At 38.4% G+C, this 26,627-nt stretch overlaps 1 protein-coding gene across 5 annotated transcripts in view; it reads left to right on the top strand.

The window, feature by feature from the left end:
* LOC141444740 (igLON family member 5-like) overlaps window positions 1-26,627 on the top strand; it is a 253,183-nt gene that overhangs the window by 2,280 nt on the left and 224,276 nt on the right. The window contains exon 2 of one of the 5 annotated variants that reach the window (XM_074110363.1): window positions 10,758-10,785. The exons of the other annotated variants lie outside the window; for them this stretch is intronic. The gene's annotated coding sequence lies outside the window, so the exon portion shown is untranslated. The remainder of the gene's footprint in view (window positions 1-10,757; window positions 10,786-26,627) is intronic. 5 annotated transcript variants of the gene reach the window in all.

The following is a 26,627-nucleotide window of genomic DNA, read 5'->3' as shown; positions in this document are numbered from 1 at the left end:
ATATCTAAGAACCATTGCTAGAAAACCTGCTTCTAAATTAAAAAAAATCCAAATCGGTCCACCCTTTTAAGAGCTATGGTGCCACACACAGACACACATAGCGGTCAAACTTATAACACCCCTCCTTTTGCGTCGGGGGTTAAAAATAGGTAATTGAGCCTTTAGATGTTCCCTTTTTCATACAAATAAAATAATATTATCAATGTACGCCATCCTTGAGCTAAATTGACGCTTTGTCACACTACAGACACCAAACATGTAGCTTTTCATTGCTTCTTCGAATAAACTTTATTGTGACATTAATAAAGAAAACTAATTATTTTTAAAAGACGCTAGACAGTTGACATTTTCACATATAATACTGTATTTTTGTTTGTGTTTTCCATTTCTTACCCGTGTGGTGTCGGGTTAGAATAACCTCTCCATTTCTTCCGTGGATGTCGTAAGAGGCGACTGAGGATATAGGTTAAGGTATACCGTAGGCGACAGGCTAGCAACCTGTCACTATTGTACTATTGTACCTTTTTTTTGCCTAACCTAAAATTGCTATAAGTGGCTCCGAAGCCGTAACGTTCCGTGTGCTCTGCCTATATACCCCATTTGGGAATACAGGCGTGATGTGTGTGTGTGTCTGTGTGTGATGTATTTTTGTTGCCGCTACAACAAATATAAAAACAGAATAAATATATATTTAAGGGGGGCTCCCATACAACAAACGTGATTTTTTTTGCCTTTTTTTGCTTGTTATTAATAACGGCAACGCTTGTAATATTCATAGAATAATTAGTCGTAATATTCACTTTAAAAATAAATAATTCAATAATTTATTTAAAAACAATGTTAACTAACCTTGTACAATTATGAGTTTACATACATAAAAAAGAACTAACCTAAGATAGCTTAACTACCTCTAACTGTAACAATGAAAATTATAAAAAGAATACCCCGTCTAAAAGATCTGCCTGTGGCAGGGTTCCCATTCAATAATTAGAATAAAATAAATATTTAAGGTGGGCTCCCATACAATGTCTAATAAATAATAATAAATATTAGGGACAATTCACACCAATTGACCTAGTCCCAAAGTAAGCTTAGCAAAGCTTGTGTTATGGTACTAAGCAACGGATAAATATAATTATATAGATAGATACATACTTAAATACATATTAAACAACAAATATTCGTATTTTTCATACAAATATCTGCCCCGACACGGGAATCGAACCCGGGACCTCAAGCTTCGTAGTTAGGTTCCCTAACCACTAGGCCATCTGGTCGTCTAATATGTTGTATAGATAATGGTACGAGACCCTTCGTGCGCTAGTCCGGCTCGCACTTGGCCGCTTGTTTCTATCGGGCCCATATCGGCTCGCATACTTCTTGAAGTCCGAATGTAACGTTTGTCCGAATGATCGTTTGTTAGAACTCTTTTTTCACAGAATCCAATAATTAAATATAATGACCCGGATAACTCACGTCTTAAATCGAGTTTAGCTCGACATGTTTCGGGCTAATCCGTAGCCCTTCGTCCTCGGAGCAAACATGATATATTATATATTATTATATTTTTTATTATTTTAACTCATATATTTAATATATATGAAGAAGCCGTGGTGGCCTAGTGGTTTGACCTATCGCCTCTCAAGCAGAGGTTCGTGGGTTCAAACCCCGGCTCGCACCTCTGAGTTTTCGAAATTCATGTGCGGAATTACATTTGAAATTTACCACGAGCTTTGCGGTGAAGGAAAACATCGTGAGGAAACCTGCACAAACCTGCGAAGCAATTCAATGGTGTGTGTGAAGTTCCCAATCCGCACTGGGCCCGCGTGGGAACTATGGCCCAAGCCCTCTTGTTCTGAGAGGAGGCCTGTGCCCAGCAGTGGGACGTATATAGGCTGGGATGATTTAATATGAGTGAGTCTCACGGCAGTTTCATGTTCAATCCAATAATTGTTCAGAATTGTTATAAAACAAAACCTAACCTAACTTATAGTTTTCTATAGGATGATAATTTATAAATTCCAGAATGTGGGACAATTGGTCTTATGACAAACGATGATTCTGACAAAAAATACGGTATGACTAGCGAAGAGTATGCGAACTTTGGCGCTCCCGCTTCTATCACACGGTATACCATGTTCTAACTTCGGCTTAGACGAGGTTAGAAAGTGATGGCGAATGCGATTGCGAACGTCAGCACGTTACACTTGCGGTTGGATGCAGGCCGCTTCCAAACGAAGCAACTGGAGGTCTATGGGGGAGGCCTATGTCCAACAGTGGACGTCCTATGGCTGATATGATGATGATGTACCTGAACGACAGAGCTTCGTACGAACAAACTTGCATTAAAAATAAAACTTTTTATCATTTTGTCAGTTCTGTGAACACGCTTCCCAAGCCTTTTCTGACGAATTAAAAAATATAAATGTCAATTTTCCCGCGTTATTATAAATTATGAATGGCTATCCCGTGGGATAATTACTCCATTTCTCACCTGGCATTAGAGCCATTAAAAATACATTAGAGGTAAAAAGGGTTACGGCGAATTTTAATATAAGACGGGCTAAGAATTCTAGGGATTATGGGAGGTGGGTAATTTGGGGCTGAGGGGTAAATCGATAGGGTAATTTTTTAAACATGATTTGTTTTATTCTCAACCCGCTGCAGCTGTAATATAGTTTAGGTGTCGGCAGGAGAGTAGAGCTGAATGAAAATAATTGAATTGAATCAGGTGTTACTTTGCGGAGTTCTGTATCAATCAACTAAAACAATTAGGTACTATGCTCACCCGCGACCTTATGATCGCTACGTTTATGCGAGCAATGTGTGTTCCTTCCACCTCCACACTGTCATCATCATCATCCCAGCCTATATACGTCCCACTGCTGGCCACAGGCCTCCTCTCAGAACAAGAGGGCTTGGGCCATAGTTCCCACGCGGGCCCAGTGCGGATTGGGAACTTCGCACGCACCATTGAATCGCTTCGCAGGTTTCTGCAGGTTTCCTCACGATGTTTTCCTTCACCGCAAAGCTCGTGGTAAATTTCAAATGTAATTCCGCACATGAATTCCGAAAAACTTAGAGGTGCGAGCCGGGGTTCGAACCCACGACCCTCTGCTTGAGAGGCGATAGGTCAAACCACTAGGCCACCACGGCTCCACACTGTAAAAACACACAAACCCATCGATCACCACCATTACACTAGCGCGTTTCGAACTCAACCAGATCTCAACTTCAGAACAACACAACCGTTCACCATGCTATCAGACGCTTTTTGTATTCTTCATCACATCACTAGTTTACCCCCTCCCCCCCGTTGTGAACCCACCACACCACGCATTGCTACGGTTTGAAATATGCAAGTCGTAGCACGTACTCGTAGCGTAGCACTGCTACGGAGTCTGCTACGCGTTAAGATCGTTTTATGGCCAATCAACTATTTTACCCACACTTTGGGCGTCTCCTGCGTTACCAAAATTGTCTCTGGCGTTACCATAAAATCGTTACTTCCAACAAGATATTTCACGGTTTAATAGGTTGAACTAATGTAGGAGGGCATGTATTCATGTACACCATCTATTAAATTACAGAAAAACATGTTTACTTTACAAAAAACTGCAATTGTTTGAAAAATGTCGCGGACATATTAGTGTGGGTAAAAAGTTGATTGGCCCTTATACTGCTGAGCTGGCAACGTTGCATTTTTACCCGACTGCCCGAAGGAGGGTTATTGTTAGTTTTTCTCGATTATTCCTTAAAATTTTTATGAAAATTAAAAATGTGGTCTGATAGAACTGTTCCTAATATATATGTAAATGTGTCTACTGCAATAATTATGCGTGATACTTTTATTTTCTTTAAAAACTAGCCAAGTGCGAGTCGGACTCGCGCACCGAGGGTTCCGTATAAATATTTTTATTTTAATAATATGATGTAACTAAAAATTTACGGTTTTCGCAATTTTTCCTTTATCTGTGCTATAAGACGTTGCTTCGTACCAAATTTCAAGATTCTGAGTTCACGGGAAGTACCCTGTAGGTTTTGATTCCCTTGCGAGTTTCGAAAATTTGCGGAAATTTGCGGCATAAACGGCTGTGTCTTTTGATTGCGTTGGCTTAGAAGTTTGATTTTTTCACAGCTCCAAGGGACAGTAGACCTGAGTATTTGATATAAATTTCAGCATGATACCTCCACGCGTTCCTCAGGAAAAGGGTCTTGACACACGGACGGACGGACAACAAAGTGATCCAATAAGGGTTCTGTTTTTTCCTTTCGAGGTATGGAACCCGAAAAACAGTAAACATTTGCTCATTTTTAAAGAATATAAAAGTCTATCACGAATAATTATTGCAGTAGACACATTAACTTATATATTAAGAACTGTTCTATCAAACCACATTTCATTTTCATTAAATTTTTATGGAATAACCGAGAAAAACTAACAAAAACGCAACGTTGTCAGCTCAGCAGGTATAAACAATCTTAAGTTTTTGTGCTTCTTTCAACTCGTGAACATTTGTGTAAAAAACTTACTTAAAAATATAGCGAATCCTGCTGGGCTACTCCGAAACTCGAAACTCGAAGTTCGTGTCGTGCGGTCCCTCTGACACTTATACTATTTAATACGAGAGCGAGAGGGACGGTACGATACGAACTTCGTATCTAGCCGTCCGCTAACGATCATCCCATCATCCCAGCCTATATACGTCCCACTGCTGGGCACAGGCCTCCCTCAGAATGAGAGGGCTTGGGCCATAGCTCCCACGCGGGCCCAGTGCGGATTGGGAACTTCACACACACCATTGAATTGCTTCGCAGGTTTGTGCAGGATTCCTCACGATGTTTTCCTTCACCGCAAAGCTCGTGGTAAATTTCAAATTAACTCCGCACATGAATTTCGAAAAACTCAGAGGTGCGAGCCGGGGTTTGAACCACGACCCTCTGCTTGAGAGGCGATGGTCAAACCACTAGGCCACCACGGCTTACAATAATGTTATTTAATACGAGAGTGAGCGGGACAGTGCGATACGAACTACTATTTTCGAATATTTTAGTAGTCCCATCAGTAGACCCATCGTCTTTTGTATTGAATTAAATTGTATAACTCTTCATTGTACATAAAACATATGAAAAATAACTGTTAACAAGAGGAGTGAGGGAGGCAAACTAGTATGCTTGTCATCTGATGGGAAATCGAAAATACAAACTGAAATATAGATGCACAGAAAAGACCAGAAAAATAAGACCATCACTGGGAATCGAACCCAGGTCCTCGGTATTCCGTACCGCGTGCTATACCGCTACACCACTGATGGTCAACGGTACCGACACGAATTTCCCTATGCACCTCATATCTCAGCTTGTGTTTCTTACTTAGTCACTTAAGCAGCGACGCTAGCGACATCTATGCCGTAAGCCCTTAAACTTTTTTTTTTTTTTTTTTTTTTTTCGGCATTCCTTTGGAACTAACCGCTCACCCGGACAAGAGATGCTAGCGTCGCTGCTTAAGTGACTAAGTAAGAAACACAAGCTGAGTTATGAGAAGCATAGGAAATTCGTGTCGGTACCGTTGACCATCAGTGGTGTAGCGGTATAGCACGCGGTACGGAATACCGAGGACCTGGGTTCGATTCCCAGTGATGTTCTTATTTTTCTGGTTTTTTCTGTGCATCTATATTTCAGTTTGTATTTTCAATTTCGGTTTTACGGGATGACCGTAAAAGTAAAAATTTGGAATTGAAATAAAAAATACAAAAAGATTCCAAAAAACCAATCTTGATGGGAAATCATCATCAGTGCCCATGAGTCACATATCTAAAAATAAAATACCGGGCAAGGTTCCGTACACATTTATAGGAATCTAAACGGGAATCGTGTGTTGAAGACATTTCCCGCTTTTTCCGAGTGATTTAACTTACCCAGTGTAAGCAGAGCCCTGCTCCTAAGCAAAACGTACGCAGTGTGGGGTCAGATTATATTGGTCATTATATTTACACACACTTAAAAAAAACTAGATTTTCAGACTTTTCTAGTTGGTTGTGTTGTAATAGCTACCTTGACACCAAATTTCAAGTTTCTAGGACAACTGGAAGTACTCTATAGGTATTCAGTGCACGGCAATTTGTATGGAATCACGTTGTTTAATGACTGTAACTTTGATTGCGTTTACTTAAAAGTTTGATTTTTTCAAGGCTTCAAGGGACTGCAGATATGAGTATTCGATATTAATTTCAGCTTGATACCTCCACGCGTTCCTGAGAAAAAGGGTCTTGACAGACGGACGGACGGACAACATAGTGATCAAGAGTTCCGTTTTTCCTTTCGAGGTACGGAACCCTAAAAATCATAAAATCAACATGTCAAATGACATCACGTCATGCATACGTCACCCTAACGCGATTGCAGCGCCCCCTGTTATCAATTATTAATACAAACGACAGTGAAGTAATTACCAACTAGCTTAAGGCACTAGTTCCACCACTGGCGAGCAGCGAGCAGTGTTTTTTTATTTGACTGGATGGCAAACGAGCATGTGGGTCTCCTGATGGTAAGAGATCACCACCGCCCATAAACATCTGCAACACCAGGGGTATTGCAGATGCGTTGCCAACCTAGAGGCCTAAGATGGGAAAGATAGTATAACAAGCTTTGATAATATTTTTTGACAGATTTTTTGTAACGCGCTAGCAGTGGGACTGATGCCTTACGCCATAACTTGATGTCCTTAATGTTATGTCTATAATGGATCACTATACTTACCCCAGGCGCAGTAAGACTTGCCTGTTCATAACATTAAGCGACCAGGGCTGAATTGAACACGCACACCGAATTCTGTTCTGACCAAATTTGTAATTCATCATCCCAGCCTATATCTGTCCCACTGCTGGGCACTAGCTTTGGCCGTAGTTCCCACGCGGGCCCAGTACGCATTGGGACCTTCACACACACGATTGAATTGCTTCGCAGGTTGTACAGGTTTCCTCACGATGTTTTCCTTCATCGTAAAGGTTGTGGTTTATTTCAAACGCAATTGCGCACATGAATTTCGAAAAACTCAGAGAAAACTCTGCTTGAGAGTCCATAAGTCAAATCACAGGTCACCACGGCTTCCAGCGGCCAATTTGTAAGTGAATTTTCAGGGTTCCTTACCTCAAAAGGAAAAAAACGTAACCCTTATAGGATCACTTTGATGTCCGTCTATCTGTCACGACCCTTTTTATGAGGAACGCGTGGAGGTATCAAGCTCAAATTCATATCACATACTCAGGTCTACTGTCCCTTACAGCTGTCAAAAAATCAAATATCTAAGCGAACGCAATCAAAAGATACAGTCGTTTAAATGCTGCAAATTTTCGACACTCGCAAGGGAATCAAAAACTACAGGGTAGTTCCTTTGAACTCAGAATCTTGAAATTTGGTACGAAGCAACGTCTTATAGCACAGATAAAGGAAAAATTGCCAAAAAGCATGAATTTTTAGTTACATCACATAAAAAAAAAAATTAGTACGGAACCCTCGGTGCGCGAGTATGACTCGCACTAGTCCGGTTTTTTTTATTATGAGACGGAGGCAAACAAGCAAGCTACTCAAGGAGAGTCATTGGTCCGATGCCGGCCTTTTATTAGTGTCATAGTTGTCCGGAAACACTGCTAAACTATACTACAACTAAACTATACCAACTATACCTATTAGTTCATCAGTCACATTGGTGGCATGGTGAACTGTTATGCTGCTCTGAGAATGAACTCTGGCTAAGGTCAAAACGCGTCAGCGTTGTGTAATGTTGGTGACAGTTGGATTGTGACTGTTCTTATAGTTTGGAGGTGGAGGAGTTGCACGAACACATATTTGTTGCATAGACGAGACGTAGATTTATCGTAGGATTGCGGGTGAGCAAAGTAATTGTTGATAGTTCTTTTTTTTTAGGGTTCCTTACCTTAAAAGGAAAAAACGGAACCCTTATAGGATCACTTTTTGTCCGTTCGTCTGTCTGTCTGTCTGTCTATCAAGACCCTTTGTCTCGAGAACGCGTGGAGGTATCAAACTGAAATTTATATCAAATACTGAAGTCTACTGTCCCTTGGAGCTGTGAAAAAATCATTTAACTTCTAAGCCAACGCAATCAAAAGATGCAGCCGTTTATGCTGCAAATTTCCGCAAATTTTCGAAACTCGCAAGGGCATCAAAACCTACAGGGTACTTCCCGTGAACTCAGAATCTTGAAATTTGGTATGAATGTAGCTATTATAATACAACCAACTAGGAAAGTCTGAAAATCTTGATTTTTTGTCTTTCTATATATATCTCGACCAATCTATATATCATAACCAATATAATCTGACCCCACACTGCGTACATTTTGCTTAAGAGTAGGGCTCTGCATACACTGGATGTATAAAATTACTCGCAAAAAGCGAGAAATATCTTCAAGACACGATTCCCGTTCACTTAAGAAAGAAAGAACAGAAAGAAAGAAGACGTTTATTCACTAACACAGAAGACACACATATACAGAAAAATTAACACAAATAAAATAAAAAAATTACAGAAAAACACATGAAAATAGTAAATACAATATACACAATGTTGTGTGTCCCCGCGAAAGTGAAACGGTCGCTGACTCAGCATTATGCTGAAGCGTTAAACGCCTGCAGCGCTACTTACATACCTATAAATGTGTAAGGAACCCTCGGTGCGCGAGTCCGACTCGCACTTACCCGGTATTTCAGTCAAATAAAAGCATGTAAACTATTTATCTGTTTTTGCGCAGGCCAGTCTCATTGCACCACACTTTTCCTGCGACAATATTACAGCATATAACTCCATAATTCCGTGGAATCGATTCAACCCTTATATTACGTTAATATTTGATTAAGGGCTTTATGGGGTTGTAATAAGATTGCGATTGGAATGGCATGAGATTAGGAAGATTACTGGTATTCGATAAGAAAATAAATTTTATTAGGTTATTTTAGGGTTCCGCACCCAAATAGTAAAAAGGGTATTACTAAGACTCCACTGTCCGTCTGTCTGTCTCCAGGCTGTATCTCATGGACAGTGGCAGCTAAAAAGTTGAAATTTTCTAAGATGATGTATTTCTGTTGCCGTTATAAAAGCAAATACTAAAAACATAGTAAATTAAAAATTAAACGGGCCCTGACAACAAACGTGATTTTTTGCCGTTTTTTGCACGATATTAATAATAATAATATTCACAGAACACCCCATTTTTTGGAGTCAGTTAAAAAAAAAATGATTGAACACTCAAAGGAGGAGTGAACTATCGCCTGCGGTATTCCCGAACCGATATGACCTTCAAGTTACTACCTTAAAGGCCGGCAACGCACTTGTGACTCTTCTGGTGTTGCAGGTGTCCATGGGCGACGGTAATTGCTTACCATCAGGGGATCCGCCTGCTCGTTTGCCCCCTATACCATAAAAAAAGGAGGTGTGGCTTTAAGCAGGGTTCCCTCTAGTGATGTGCGAGGGTGTGTTGCGAGGAATGTTTTTCACTAACCAATAGGAACGCTTCACTTACCTCGCCTCGCTACGCTCAGCTGTTTCCACCAGAGCTGTGCTGAGCGAGGATGTGTAAATGAAGCGTTCCTATTGGTTAATGAAAAACAAATCCCTCTCAACACATTCTCGCACGTTATTGGTGGAAACCGTCGTCACTTTCACCAAGGTAAACTTCCACAGCTCTCAACTTCCTCTTTGTAAAGTTTTCGAGATCAAATTAAATTTGTTTACGAAAAATTAAGTACTTGAGTTATTTGAGACGGCGGGGTTACTTGTACAAAGAGTGTACTTTGAAATTATTAAAAAACTGGTCAAGTGCGAGTCTGATTCGTGCTGGAACTTCACTGGATATTGCTGTCGGCCATTGTTATTCGTCTGTGCACGAGTCTAATTACCGTGTCGCCTTTTTCCCGCAACTCTGACACGGTTATTATTTATCGTATGGCTTCTGGTTCTCTACTTAAACTAAATAATTAATAGGTTAGATTTAAGGTATGCTAGTGCATCTGTCGAGAGGGTTTTAATGTCTGCCGATTGCCCGCTAAATTTGGTGAATGGTGATTGGGATTTGGTGACTCTGACACGGTAATTGAGAATCTTGGATACAAATCCGGGCTCGCATCTCTGTGTTTTTCGATATTCATGTGCGAAATCACATTTCAAATTTACTACGAGATACGGTGAATTAGAACATCGCGACGTACAAACCTGCGAAGCGATAGGGCATATTAAGATTGGTTTTTTGGAATCTTTTTGTATTTTTTATTTCAATTACAATTTTTTTTGTTACTTTTACGGTCATCCCGTAAAACCTATATCGAAAATACAAACTGAAATATAGATGCACAGAAAAACCAGAAAAATAAGACCAGCACTGGGAATCGAACCCAGGTCCTCGGTATTCCGTGCCGTGTGCTATACCGCTACACCACCGCTGGACATCGATACAGACACGAATTTCTCCTATGCACTTTGAAATAAAAAATACAAAAAGATTCCAAAAAACCAATCTTAATTTGATTGAAACTGAGTGCACATCTAGAAAAAGGATAGCTGCCATTGACATTAATCTGGGCACTCAAGTCTAATTACCGTTTCACTAGTGCGGGAAAAAAGCGGTACGGTAATTAGACAGATGCACAATAAAATGAGAATGGCCGACCCACGTTCACTAAGATGTTAGTCGTCTTGATTTCATTTTGTAGGTACACGTATTTTTCATTTTTTTTTTGTTTCAGCTACCGGCATAGAACTGACGTATCTCAGGTAAGTTGTAGTCTGAGTAGTTTTGTTTACTCGAATTCTCATTAAACCTACTTACATACTCGTTTATACTTCGCACTCCAGCGGGAATTTTGCGGGCCTGTCACTTGGTAAGTTTTACAAATCAATTTTCGAGTTGTCATAATAAAGTATTTTTACTTAGTATTTGGTAGGTACCTAGGATTTCGATTCAACTTTGAAGTGGAAATTTTCATTAAAATGGAGCATCCCCCCTCTCTGAAATCTAAAGTGTTAGGCGGAAAAATTTGTAAAAAATCGAGATGGTAGTAAGTATATCAAATTTACAAGAAAAAATATAAAGGCTAAGATTGCTTGAGAATTATTAGTAGTTTAAGAGTAAATAGCAGCCTAAGGTATAAAATATACCTAAACTTAGAAGATTCTGTACACAATACGAAAAATATTACTTGATATAACTCTATTTTGGGCGTGTCCGACACGCTCATGGCCTTTTTTTATTATTTAGTCTGTAATGTCATCGATCCAAACTCAATACGTTGGAGACGTATTTCGTAGAAAATATGCCTCACGTTCCTTTCTTTATGAGGCCTCTGACCTCAGGTTACAATTCCCTAAAACCCCTGCATGAGCCAGTCATACATTTCCAAACCAATCTGGCCCCTCACCTCTGACACTTGTCCTGATGCCGGGTATAAATCACAGCGCTAATCTTGCATCTCATCTCTATCCATCTATCGCAGGTGCGCGGCTGAAATTTTTATTTTTTGGAGAACTGGTATAAGAACTGATTCCATATAAAAGGAGAATGAATGAAATTATTACATAAATGGAGAATGTATGAAAAATGGTCGTTTGGTGTCAATTGTCCCATGATATTATTGCACATACAAATAAAAATACAAATACACCGAGAGGAGAACAAAGGCGAGCTTATCTCTAAAAAGGGATCTCTTCCAGCTAACTTAGTTAAGAGAAAACATTTTGTTATATAGAGGACAAGAAGACAGTGAAAATTACGTGCGGTAAAGAGAAAAACCAGAAATACTCAAAAGAGAGAAAATAAATACAAAATTATTTACATTAAATCCAACATAAAACGAAAAGAATATATTACAAACAATTACAAAAGCGAAACAGTCTAGCCATAATTTCTTTGACGTCTAAATATTTATTATTTATTTTTTAATTTTTTAATTACTGGCACTTGAGGTATCCCATCGTGTTGCAGATGTTTATGGTCGGTGGTGATCTCTTACCATCAGGACACCCACTTGCTCGTTTGCCAACCAGTCGAATAAAAAAAAATGTACTCACAGCAAGTTTATAAACTCGACTGTAAAATAAAGAGTTTACATACATATGTGTTTATTGGTTTAATGTTGTCGAACCAAAATCTACTTCGTTTCCTCACTTTGTAATTGGCACAATCGTCTGTTCTAACCGAACTTGTATATTGCCATTAAAAAAAAAAAAAAACTGCAATCCAAATCCAAATGTCAACTTCAACTTCAACTTTTTGTTTAATGGCAACCGGTCGCTTTAGGTTAGCAACCATTACTGCCAATGACACCTGACAGCAGCAAAGTATACATGTGTCTGACCGGTTAATCCAAATGTCAGCTATAGTGTTATTACACTAGCCAAATGTCAAGAAAATGTCAAATCAATGAACAAAATGTCAAAAGGATAGGTTTCAGACAGAGGAGAGCAGAAGGGTAGGTTACAATTTTTAATGACTTTATTATTAACTTGTTGTTGAACGTCGGTGTTTTATAAAGAAAGAGAAACCAAGGCAAGTATTGTGGCAAGGGGTTTCGTCTCGATGTTTTAGAATGCATGGAGATAATTAGATACAACAGTATGGGGTCTATTATTAATGAGCAGGTAAATTTAGTTTCATCTCCCTTGCTACGGCTTGGATCTAATTTCAGCAATGGTAGTTAATAAAACATGCATTGACAGTAAATAAATAAAAATCAAGGTAGTTTTGAAGGACGGTTAAAAAATTTATTAATAATTTGTGGGTAGTTTGGTTTTGTTTCATAAAACGTATGTGGGTACTTGGGGAGTTACAGTGACAAGTTAAAACGGTGGTTGTGGTTCGTTAGTCTAACAACTGGTATCATGGTGTACGGTTGTGTCACTCTGAAGATGATCTCTGGTTGAATTCGAAACGCGTCAGTGTAGTGTGGTGGTGGTGATAGATGGGGTTGTGTGATTTGTGTGTGTTCTTACAGTGTGGAGGTGGAGGAACTGCATGAACACGCATATTTTGCATAAGCTTAGCTATCGTAAGGTCGCGGGTGAGCAAGGAAATTCTTTTAGTTAATTGAAAGAGAAATAATTTATCGTGGTCCTTGACCATATTAAAAATGACATTTTCAACAAAAACAATACAATAATTGTACACCAGGAATTCATAAAGCGATACAGAAATCAGGTACACAGAGAAAAAACTACAAGGTAAGCAGTAGGCGGCCTTATCGCTTATGAAAAACTTACTCAGACTTTTCAAACTTACTTAAACTTTTTGATTCAACATTAGTAAAAACAGTGTATTTTCTTTAGCACCGATAAATAATCTAGACTGCTAGGTTACAACAATCACCCTATAACGCCTACACACGGGCACAGAATATATAATAGTACTGACACGGGAGTTAAAATGAATGAAAATAAATGAATGATACACACACAGCTGCAACAACTGATTGCATAAAAGGAGAATGAATTAAATGAATGAGTGAATGTCAAAATTCTGCTGTCATTACATGACATGTTGTTGTGTGCGTTACGTGAACTCTGGTGGCACTAACTATAACTTCTTTTTCACTTCTCATGCTCTAAAAGTAGGCCAATAAAGCCTTACGAGGCGGGAGTAAATTGAGTACTTCAGTCCCTAGGGAGTAAAAATAATATTTTTTTTAATTTACTTCGAGTGACTTAGATAAACTCAACTAGCCAGTACTTGGTTAGCTTTTGGCATAAAATAAGAGTGTGTGTGGACCATTTTCAAGACGAAAATGTTACGTTCTTAGTCTACGCGGTCTTAGTTCTATACTTTTTCCGCATAGAAGGTGGCGCCATTCTATTTATTCCAGTTTGTGTATGGACCATTTCGCCGATGCGATTTTGTTATATCTGTGTCTGGTTGGAAAAAAATACTTACCGCGAAAACTTTAGTAGAGCGTAAATCATAAACGATTAAAATAAATTGATTATTCTCACAATGTCGTCAAGTGATAGTGAAAATTATGATGTCGAACAAAGAGCAAAAGACATACATACTTAATTGATAATCTTTTGCCGCCGAAATCTAGAAAGATTTTAAAAACCTAAGAAAGTTTTATGGACTGTGGAATTCTTTCACAGAAAACGTTTTCTCGCAATCGAAGTGAAAAATAGAGATTTCACCTCGAGACTAAAAGTCAATATAAACCCTCGGATATTTATCGCTCTCGCTAAACCTCGGATGGCTAACCACCTCGGGATACATTGGCTTATTTTAGTCTCTCGATCAAAAATATACTATTCTATTTCCCTATAAAGCCTCAAAGCGCCAGAATTCAGGGTAAAAAAAGCAACCCAATTAAACCCTATTCCGTTGCATCAAAAACATGTCACTTGTAAATACTAATCACCCGCTAAGTACTTACCTACAGCCTAACCATACGTCAGGCAGTTTGCAATTTCCAACACAACAATTAAGTTTTTTTCATATAATACCTACCCTAGGCAAACCCAGGCGGTAGTTATATTTCAATATTCAGACACGAAAGGCGAAACTGTGAAAATGATGGAAACAGAAAAGGGGCGAGTATAGAGAGGGTGAATTAGGTAATATAAAGATGTAGTAAATAATCTTTTGCCATCATATTTTGTCGGAAAAAATCGTGTTAAGAGCGTTTATACCTGCTCAGCTGAGAACGTTGCATTTTTGTTAGTTTTTCTCGATTATTCCATAAAAATTGAATGAAAATTAAATAACCTAACCACAAAAAATTCATTTTTAATACAAGCTTTTTTTGCTGACTGTACTTGCATTGTCACCCAAACTACATTTGCATACCAAATTTCAAGTCGATGCTATTACCCGTTGAAGAGTTCCATCCTGCGGAGACGATCCTGGCTGGACTACCAGGATGCCACTACTAGATTATTGTATTGTCACGTGATTTACATAAGTATGCCAAATTTCAAGTAAATCCGACTACTGGAAGTTGGTCGCAATTACTTTTTACTTTATTAGGCATAAAATCACACGTTTACACAATTTTACAAAAAGCCGCAATACTTAATACATGCAGAATAGTGAGAAAGTTCATGCAACTAGACCCTGAAAATAGCCCTCAGCAATCTTCTTAAAAACTATTTATTCTACAACTCTTGCTACATTTACTTGGTGGATAACCCGTAAATGTAGTTAATACCAGTCTAGAGCTGAGAAAAACCAATCCTTCGAAAATAATAATAATACAGGGATGTATGGGGACCCTTAGTTACAAAACTAAACACTAACAATATCTACGTTCAGTGGAAGTGTAGAATGCTTCCACCGTCATAAATTAAAATAATAATAATAATAATTCTGAAAAAAAAACAATAATTCTGAAATTAAGACTGGTTTTTTGGAATCTTTTTGTATTTTTTATTTCAATTCCAAATTTTTAGTTTTACGGTCATCCCATGATGCACAGAAAAACCAGAAAAATAAGACCATCACTGGGAATCGAACCCAGGTCCTCGGTATTCCGTACCGCGTGCTATACCGCTACACCACTGATGGTCAAAACCATCAGTGGTGTAGCGGTATAATAATTCTGAAAGTCTAAAATATTTAACGAACGAAAGTCAACTCCATATTTTTCCTTTTCGTTCGTGCATATCTGTATCTAAACATCTCGCATGCACTAGTAACCACATGCGACAAAATGTATGCTATCTAGTATAAAATACAATATTAAACTCAGTACTTTGAACACAAAGTTGGTATTTGGTAACTAATGTAGTTACAACCTTTTTGTTTCAAACTTTAATACTTAGAATTCCGGGCAGCAGCGGTTATTATGGGAAATTGGCACCCAACGGAGCCAGTGGTTTCGTTTGGAAATTTAATTTGTAGTTTGAAAAAGGAAATTGTGGGTAGAAGTGTTTTACTTTTTCTAATGAGCACGTAGGTTTTAAACAGCAAACAGTGTTGTTAGGGCCACGAGAGTTGAAGTAACAACACAACTACAAAAGAACTGATTGCACAAAAGGGGAATGAATTAAAATGAATGAGTGAATGGCATAATCCTGCTGTCAAATAAACAGAATACACTTTTTTAAATAAATTAGCGAGTAAACTTTAGTACTAGTTTAGTATAGCGCGCTGTCATCGTTCATCCACCATTACGTCTCATATTTCGTTTTCTAGAATTTTTTTACCGTACAACGGCAAAAACTACTAGACACTGGCAAAATTGTCCTCCGATGGACAGAGCCATATTTTTTAAAGAAACAACAACAACAACAACAAATAAATTAGCTATGTAAATTATTATTGATTTATTTAATTACTGTAAATTAGCTGTGTGACACATTGCAGTGCTTCTATTTAGTTATTTAAGGGGCGTGCGGAGTTTTTGGCCGTTTTATTGCATAATTGTAATTAGCAGGTGGTAGGACCTTGTGCAAGGTCCGCCCGTATTGCTACCACCATCTTGCTCGCTAATCCTGCCGTGAAGCACTGCTGCACTGTTGTGTTTCGGCGTGGAGAGTAAGACAGCCGGTGAAATTACTGGCACTTGAGGTATCCCATCTAAGGCCTCTAGCTTGGCAACGCATCTGCAATACATGGTATTGCAGATGTTTATGGGCCGTGGTGATCTCTTACCATCAGGAGACCCACTTGCTCGTTTGCCAACCAGTCGAATAGAACATAATTATAATAATAATTTATACCTCTACTGTATCCTTAGTAGTAAAGTTTTACTTTTGTAACTCATATGTAGATATTTTTAGATAAACGAGCGGCACCACCGCTGCCTAAAAAACGTTGGCGGTACGGAATCGCAGTGACGCATCGTATCTGTCTGTCTGTCTGTCCGTCCGCGGCTTTGCTCAGGGACTATCAATGCTAGAATGCTGTAATTTTACACGGATATATAAATATGTAAACTACAGGTAGAATAAACAATTAAAACCTTTTTTTTTTGGGTAGGACCTCTTATAGACGTAAAGAGGGGGTGATTTTTTTTTCTCATCCAACCATGTAGTGTGGAGTATCGTTGCATAGGTCTTTTAAAACCATAAGGGGGTTGCTAAAACGATTTTTCGATTCAGTGATTAGTTTGCAAAATATTCAACTTTAAAGTGCAAATTTTCATTACAATCGAGCGTCCCCCCCTATAAAATCTAAGCCGGTGGGTGGAAAAATTTGAAAAAATTCAGTTTGATAGTAAGTATATCAAACTTACGAGGAAAACTATAACGGTTAAGTTTTCTTGAGAATTATTAGTAGTTTAAGAGTAAATAGCAGCCTAAGGTAGGTATAAACTATACCTAAACTTGGAAGATTCCGTATAAAATACGAAATCGTCAGAAAAATATTACTTATTTTTTCATACTGGCTATGGACTGGTATAGGGGCAAACGAGCAAACGGATCGCCTGGTGGTAAACGACTACCGTCGCCCATGGACACCTGCAACACCAGAAGAGTCACAAGTGCGTTGCCGGCCTTTACTACCCCTACTTACATATAGATATTTCCTGCATACTTGTAAGCCTTAATTAGACTTTTATAAGTAAGCGTGAACATTAATATTTCCATTAAACACAGAAATGTAATGTGAAGCATTGCGTGTGCTAGCCGCATTAATTCAATTGTATTTGTAACAGTTACAAATGTATTTATATTTATTGTAATTCTAGTGTAGATTACATTCTAGTATCAAATTACCAGTGTTTATGCTAGCTTTAGGCAGTTGTCTCACCGCCGGCGAGGAAACGATTGGCTATCGACTATTTTCTCGCTCAAGAAACGAACAAAAGATATAAGATCCTGTGTGAGTAAAAGAGACATATATATTAATAGTTGATCGCTGGCGGTTCACACTGCCGGCGAGAACTCGCTCTTACATCTTTTGTCGCAGCGATAAGAGCTAATAAAACTCGCTGAGCTATAAAACTAGCTCAGCGATACTCGCTCAGCGCTGTTAGCTTGGCGGCCGCCCGGCTCGAGCGAGTGGAGCGAGTAATCGCCCGTCGTGCTCGAACACTCGCTTTTCACTGCTCGCCCACTCGTTTCTAGTTACTCGCTCTGCTCGCTTCTCGCTCATCGTCGGCGGTGGGACAAGTGCCTTAAGCTATTATGGGTCCCACTGAAAAACAGCGTTGCGGCTTGCCGTAACATTATACTGAGTGGGGCCCACTATATAATTCGATTTTATTTTTTTATTCTTTCCATCTAATTTATTTTTATGTGTAGCGCATGTGTGTAAATAGATTTTTCTCTCTCTCTCTCTCTCTCTCTCTCTCTATTACCATTAAATAGTAATTAATTAATTACCGAACGAAAATAATTAACTTTGCTCACCCGCAACCTTATGATAGCTGCGATGCAAGAATGTCCAAGTTCTTCCACCTCCACACTGTAAAAACACACACAAACCCATATATCACCACAAACACTGACGCGTTTCGAACTCAACCACAGCTCATCTTCAGAGCAACGCAAACATGCTAACAGATGTTAGTCTAACATGGCTATCATAAGGTCGCGGGTGAGCAAAGTAATTGTTTTAGTTCATTGATATGGACGCCTGATTCAATAGACGATCTCTTCGAGACAACTAAAGTTAGTAAACAAAACACCATAGCCAAACCCACTTCGCCGTCCGCGCCTCCAATTACAATTAATCTAAAATTAAATATCTTCGAACTCGTTCAAAGTCCAAAATTGCATATTTAACTTCGCAAGATTCACAATTAAAGGTTCCGTAGAGTTCGTTGGAGTTCCGTCTAGAGGTGGGTCAAAAATAACGTCACGGTGAATAAATCACAGTGATTCAAAAGTATCACCGTGACAAGCGAAGGTCACAAAAAGACTCGTAGTCTCCGTCACGCAACAATAATGGTTCGCTGCTTAACCTCCTGAGGTTCAAAGTGATAATACTACTTAGTACATATTGTTAGCAATAGAATTTATATCTTTTGAAAAAGGAATAGTGACATTTTCTCTGTATCATTCAAATTAACAAAAAAAACAATTTTATCTATGAGACATTAAGGTTTAATTTTCAATGTCAATTTTTGTTGTATGGTGGGTCGCAAGAGGTTAAAAAAATATCGTTTTTGAAAAGAAATAGTTAATTAAAGTAATGTGGACTATAAGGTAATTGTGATAAGGAAAACGAGGTGATGATATAATAAGTAAAGTAAAGGCCGATACATAATGTTATTAATATATAAAAAGTAAAGTCCGATGTTATTGTTGTCTGTACAGTGGGAGTAGGAAAACCTTCGTCAGTTATTAAATTGATTCCTTTATTCAGTCATAGACTCTTAGTACGTTTTGAAACCAAAGCACTAAGTAGACAAGGGCATATTAAATTATACTTTCTTGACATGATAATAAGGGTCAAAATAGTATACACCTCTAACATATATCTAGTTTTAATATCAATACCAAACCTTTTTAATAAACAGCGTCGTAAGAGTTTGAATCAAATAATGCAGTGTTTGTCAGTGCCAAGGTGTAGTGGTAGGGTTGCTATGGTCACCTTTAAACAAGATTACGTTTAGCAGTTTGACAGTTTGATGCAGTATGTCATACTCAATTGGTAAAAGATTATCGCTCATACTGAGCAAAGGAAAATAGATCTTAAGGTGACGAACCTTTTTTTACTCCGACTGTACCTATCGGAGTGCCGATTACACCGACAGGAGGGCTACCACGTAATTCCAAAATCGAAGTTCGTATCGTACCCTACCGTCTCTCACTTTCGTATTAAATAATGGTAAGGGGCAGCGGGACGGCAAGATACGTAGTTTGAATTTTGGACTTCTTAGTATATAGTCTGATTGAATTGATTCGCAAAATGTGTCTTTTTACTGTCTATACTATAATATAGCGTCTACCAAAACGTACCTATAGTGTTATGTGAGCGATCAACGAGACAAAAACACAAGTATTTTTCACTGTGATTTTTTATCACTGTAACGACTTTCACGGCGAGAGGGAAGTAACGCTTTCGCCCATCACTAGCTGTCTTCCATTGTTAAAAGTCTACAGTCAAGTTCTTTATTAATTTTTGTACAAAGAAATCCATTGGTCAGAGAGCAAAAATATCTGCGGGAAACTTATAGGCTACGTATATTAAATAGCAGGAATTAAAACAAAAAGTTTGTAATGAAAAAAGCTACTGTTTATAGAAATTATAGCTCGGTGTTTTGCATTATGGCGTTTCAACCAGAGGGTTCTAATTAGGCTGCATTACCACCAGAATGGGTGAGTATGGGTTGCAAGGAATGTGTCATCACATAAACCATAGTCAAAATACCACCAACGGGACTTATCATGCTAAACTAACTAACTAATTTGGCTCAGGGACCAAAAGAGGGTCTTGGCCTCCGAAACGAGAGCACGCCATCTGTCCCGATCGTGCGCAGCCTCTTGCCAGTCGTCGACTTGGAGACGTCGCAGATCCGCCTGGACACTGTCCTCCCAGCGGTACCTGGGTCGCCCAACCGGGCGGCGACCAGTCGGTCGTCCCACGTATGCTTTTTTGGCAGCCCGATCCTCAAACATCATCATGCTAAAACACACGAATAATATTTACCTCGACGTTTCGACAACATTACAGTGGCCACGTCACGATTAGATTATGTTTAGCGTGATAAGTCCTGTTTGTGGTATTTTTGAGTATGAGTGAAAATCACGAAAGTTTAAAATGTGTCAAGAAAACCGGCCAAGAGACTGTCGGACACGCCCGAAATAGGGTTCCGTGGCCATTATGAAAAAATAAGTAATATTTTTCTAAGGGTTTCGTGTTTTGTACGGAATATTCCAAGTTTAGGTATATTTTATACCTTAGGCTGCTATTTACTCTTAAACTACTAATAATTCTCAAGAAAACTTAAACTCAAACTCCGTGCGGTCTGACACTTATACTGTTTAATACGAGAGCGAGAGGGACGGTACGATACGAACTTCGACTTTCGAACTTCGGAGTAGGCTCTCTGACTCATTTCGCAAATACATACCCAACCTTGTTTCCCCAACAACCCGTTCACAGTATATTACAATATGTTATGTATTTATTGTATCCCGCGCGAAGGTCCCTAGGGAAATGTGAGCCTTCAGAATTTTCCCGTAATGCTGTTATCGTGTTCAGGGATACATAAAAAAAAGTAAATTCGCAATTGTTTATATTTATTATGGCAACATCAATACGATCGAGTTACGAGAAAAAGTAAAAGTTGAAAAATTAATTAAATTCTACGTATAAGCCGTGGTGGCCTAGTGGTTTGACCTATCGCCTCTGAAGCAGAGAATCGTGGCTTCGGACCCGGGCTCGCGCCTCTGAGTTTTTCGAAATTCATGTGCGGAATTACATTTTAATTTACAACGAGCTTTGCCGGTGAAGGAAAACATCGTGAGGAAACCTGCACAAACCTGCGAAGTAATTCAATGGTGTGTGTGAAGTTCCCAATCCGCACTGGGCCCGCGTGGGAACTACGGCCCAAGCCCTCTCATTATGAGAGGAGGCCTGTGCCCAGCAGATGATGATGATGATGTCAAATACGTGATGTCTCTGATCTGATCATGAGGCTTTAAATTCCAGGTTCGATTCTCGCATAACTAAGCTAATTTTGTTTTAAAACGTTTCAAATAACTTGAATTTAGATAATTTATTGATCCTCATAGTTTAATCGTTAAGTCAGTGCATCGGACATGGCGGTGCTTCGCTGTCTCTTAGTACGGGGACCTTTATAGTATATTGTTCAACGAGGGACTAAAACAAGCCATAATGACACGAGATGGTTCGAGTTTTAGGGGCTGTTTCACCATCCATTGATTAGCGTTAACCGACGGTTAAATGTGATGCCGTCTACGTCTATTCAAACAAAACAATTAGAGACGGCACGACAGCTAACCGCCAGTTAACACTAATCAATGGATGGTGAAACAGCCCCTTATTGTTTATGAAGTGACGTTTTAAATGCTTGCATATTTAGCCAACAGTTTAAAAATTTAAAACTAATTGGACTACCAATGATTAATATAATTGAATAGATTCGTATTCGTAATCATTAATTGTGTTTCACGAAACTAAATTGTGTTTTATTTATATATTTTTGCACAGTTGGCATTTTCAGGTTATTTCCACGCCCTAAAAATTCCCCATTCATAAACACCGTGTTGGCTGTTTAGGGGTTTCCAAGGTTTAATCCCTAGAGAATAAAAAGGAGCTTTATTCCGGATATGCAGACTAAAGTACCATTTTAAGAGCATGAAAATATTTTTTGACATTTATTTGACATCACTGAGTTAAACATTTATCAATGTGCTGTCAATTTTGTATTACAACGCATACATAAAAAAAACATTTGATTGGTGTGAAAAAAAAACCAGCAGTGATCATAATTTTTTTTACTGATATTTTGTTATTAATTTATTTTAAGTCATCATCATCATTCCAGCCTATATACGTCCCACTGCAGGGCAGAGGCCTCCTCTCAGAACAAGAGGGCTTGGGCCATAAGTTCCCACGCGGGCCCAGTGCGGATTGGGAACTTCACACGCACCATTGAATTGCTGTGCAGGTTTCCTCACGACGTTTTCCTTCACCGCAAAGCTCGTGGTAAATTTCAAAAGTAATTCCGCACATGAATTTCGAAAAACTCAGAGGTGCGAGCCGGGGTTTGAACCCACGACCCTCTGCTTGAGAAGCGATAGGTCAAACCACTAGGCCACCACGGCTTTTTATTTAAGTACTTGATGTGTATGAATTTTATTAATTTGTTATAACCTATTCATGTTTTTAGTTAAGTTTGGTTAAATATATTTCAATACAAATACATATTGCTAATATTGCTATGCCCTTGAACTTTTGCAGGTTGTAGGACCTTGTGCAAGGTCCGCCCGGATTGCTACCACCATCTTGCTCGCTAATCCTGCCGTGAAGCAGCAGTGCTTGCACTGTTGTGTTTCGGCGTGGAGAGTAAGACAGCCGGTGAAATTACTGGCACTTGAGGTATCCCATCTTAGGCCTCTAGGTTGGCAATACCCCTGGTGTTGCAGATGTTGATGGGCGGTGGTGATCTCTTACTATCAGGAGACCCACTTGCTCGTTTGTCATCCAGTCGAATAAAAAAAAACATGGTTGTATTTAGACCTAAGGTGACATGTACATAGTGAAATGATGAAATAAATAAATAAATATTTTTTTTTTAAAGTTGTAACCTTGTATTTAAATCCCCATGGTGAGAGACCCTGTATAACGACTCTACAGCCAAGGTAATAAGACAGTGTTTAGATCACCTTGAGCACCAGATTTTTTTTTCATCTATTTGACATGACTGTACAGGGAGTCTTTGACCATGGGGTTTTAAATTCACGGTTCGATTGTAGTAGCATAACTGAGCTACTTTTGTTCTGCTACTTTTTAAAAATATGACCACTGTTAATTTTTTTTCATACAAATTAAATGTATTTTTAAATGTTAGGGCCATTTTTTATTTTGTTGTCGTTTTCTTTTTCATTTTGAGTTCCTTTATACTAAGTTTTCAGTTTAGTTACGAAATGTCCATACATTTTGTGCAACTCAATGGAAAAATTTGTAGGACCTAGTGTGAAATTGGACTTACCATAGTCAGAATAAGCAACTACCAATTCACCAAATTGCATTGAAATCTGAGAAAAAAAATCCACAACAAAATAAAAATACTAAATTGACGGCACATCGATAAATGTTTATATTAAAGATGCCAAATAATTGTCAAAAAATATTTCAAGGCCCCCGAGACCAAGAGACAGCGATAACACCGCCATGTCCGATACACTGATTTAACAATTAAACGTTGGGATGAATAAATTATGTATTTTTTTTTAAATGTTACAAAACAATAGTAGCTTAGTTTTGTGAGTTAGAATCAAACCTTGATTCCATGTCGAAAATACAAACTGAGACATGGATGCACAGAAAAAATAGAAAAAGAGACCAGCACTGGGAATCGAACCCAGGTCCTCAGCAATCCGTGCTGCGTGCTATAACCTCTACACCACTGCTGGACAGGAATCTAGACACGAATTTTTCTATGCATACATATCTCAGGTTGCTTATTTCTACTATGCTACTTAAGCAGCAGAGAGACGTCACATTCTTTCGGAACTAACCGCTCACACAAATCATGATTGGTTTTTTGGAGTCTTTTTGTATTTTTCATTTCAACTCCAAATTTGTTACTTTTACGGGTATCCCGTGAAACCAAGCACTGGGTCCCAGCGCTGGTCTCTTTTTCTGGTTTTTCTGTGCATCCATGTCTCAGTTTGTATTTTCGATATGGTTTCACGGGATACCCGTAAAAGTAACAAATTTGGAGTTGAAATAAAAAATACAAAAAGACTCCAAAAACCCAATCATAACTTGATTCCATGGTCAGAGATACCATGTAGTTTTCTTTAACCTGTTTATTAGCTTGTCCTGTGCATACATTGGCTTAGTGTTGGGCTTGTTTGTTGAAAACCTCGGTGTAAGTGCACCCCTTTCACAGTAACAGCAAAAACCGTCATAAAAACAGGGCTAGTTTATATTGACAGAGATGTAACATACACTGGAACCGCTAACTATACTTGGGAGCAAAGAACAGCCACCCTTGCAATACGGTATTTGACAACTCCTGATTTTGCCATATCTTAATATTATTATGAAAATATAGATATACAGATAGTGTTTAGCGAAGAGAAAATTTAAATCGGTTGAAAACTGGATTTATAGTGATTTTTTGAAAAATCTATATACCTGTCTCTTTCTCAAACGCTTTTCTCTATGCAGCAAGTATGGCGGTACTGGCGTGTGACGTCACATGCCAGTATGTCTTCTCTGTCTAATCTTGAATTTCAAACCTTTATAACTTTGTTATTTGTGAAGGTAGCTTAAAAATTGTTTTTCTATTCGATAACAGCATTGTGTAGTTTTTAAATTATAAAACACTAGCTTTTGCCCGCGGCTTCGCTCGCGTAAAATTTGGAGTAACATACATTTACTTTTCTGCGATCCCATGTTTCGGTTTTGATTAATTTTTTCGGAGGATTACATGGAAATAAAAATACAGACAGATTTTCTTTTAGACAGTGGTGTAAATTTTGTAATACAAAAATCAACCTATACATACGTATGTCATTGATTATGATTAATCTTACCAACTTTTAAACCCTGCTTCGCCGATTCAGCGTTGGAATTTTAGAAAACGTTAAAGTACTACGCATTTTCTTTTTCCCGCGACTTCATACACGATACCTATAGGAATATCCCGAGAAATTGTAAAGTTCCCTTGGACATGAATTACTGTTATGATCTATTTTAAAATTCTTAATTGTCGATTAGAGAAACATTGTACTTTTCTACGAGTATTATTGAAATAATTTTGAAAATCTGCCACAAAATTGAAAACTTATTTTTATTCTGCGGAAAGTTTGCATTTTTTTTAAAGTGGTACTTTAATGTCAATCAAGGATAGTGAATCTTTTATTGATAAAAGATTTTTTTAAATCAGCTCAGTAGTTTCAGAGATACCCCCAACAAAGAAAGAAACAAACAAAGATGATGATATATTTTCCTATTCCATAAGATTTTCTTAAAAATCTTTCCCTAGTGCACCTCTGTATTACATTAGGTCCATCTATGCCAAATTCACACCGTAGCATGCTGAACGGTTGTATTGCTCTGAAGATGAGCTCTGGTTGAGTTCGAAACGCGTCAGTGTAAAGTGGTGGTTGTGATAGATGGATTTGTGTGATTTGTTTGTGTTCTTACAGTGTGGAAGTGGAGGAACTGTATGAACACACATTGCATGGACACAAAAGTAGCTATCATAAAGGTCGCGGGTGATTGCTCAGTAATTGTGTCAAACTCGTTGAACGTATATGTAAATTTCGTATCAATGCTATCAGCCTTGAGGAGTTCCGTCATCAGCAGACGCCTGGCTGCAGCATCAGGCGGTGTATATCATTTAAACGCATTTCATTGAAATTTAACAATCATGTTAATTTCTTTTTGCGTGTGTTCATCAACTTTTGAGGAGTTCCCTTCTACGGAGACGATCCTCGCCAGGATGAGCAGGATGACACTGCTAAATAATCGTTACCAGATTTACATCAGTGTGCCTAATCTCCAGTCCCCAGTTTTATTGTTTAGCTTATGTTTTTTCTGATTCAGTTGGTATATAAAATCCTCTTTATTCTTTTTATCCCGTGGGATATTCGGAAAATCTTTGAGACATTTTTCATCTTTATTAGTATTATCTACCTGCGTGCCAAATTTGAAGTCTCTAATATTATAATTACGGAGTTAGGGCCACTTTGAAGCGAAAATATAAATCCCATTATATTCCCTATCCCGTGGGAATTTAGTAAAATCCTGAAAACGTTTTAGCTGTTAGTATTACCTACTTGCATGCTAAATTTGAATTTCTAATAATTAATTACGCAAATAGGCCATTTTGAAGTGAAAAATATAAATCCCATTTTATTCCCATTCCCGTAGGAATTTTGTAAATCCTGAAAACAGTTTTTAGCTGTTAGTATGTCCTACTTGTTTGCCAAATTTGAAGTCTCTAATAATTATAATTACGGAAATAAGGTCATAATTAAAAGTG

Source organism: Choristoneura fumiferana, chromosome 30 (assembly GCF_025370935.1).
Source record: "Choristoneura fumiferana chromosome 30, NRCan_CFum_1, whole genome shotgun sequence".
NCBI classification, from domain to species: domain Eukaryota; kingdom Metazoa; phylum Arthropoda; class Insecta; order Lepidoptera; family Tortricidae; genus Choristoneura; species Choristoneura fumiferana.
The sequence above is the reverse complement of the archived record's forward strand: the minus strand, read 5'-3'. Positions and strand labels throughout refer to the sequence as shown.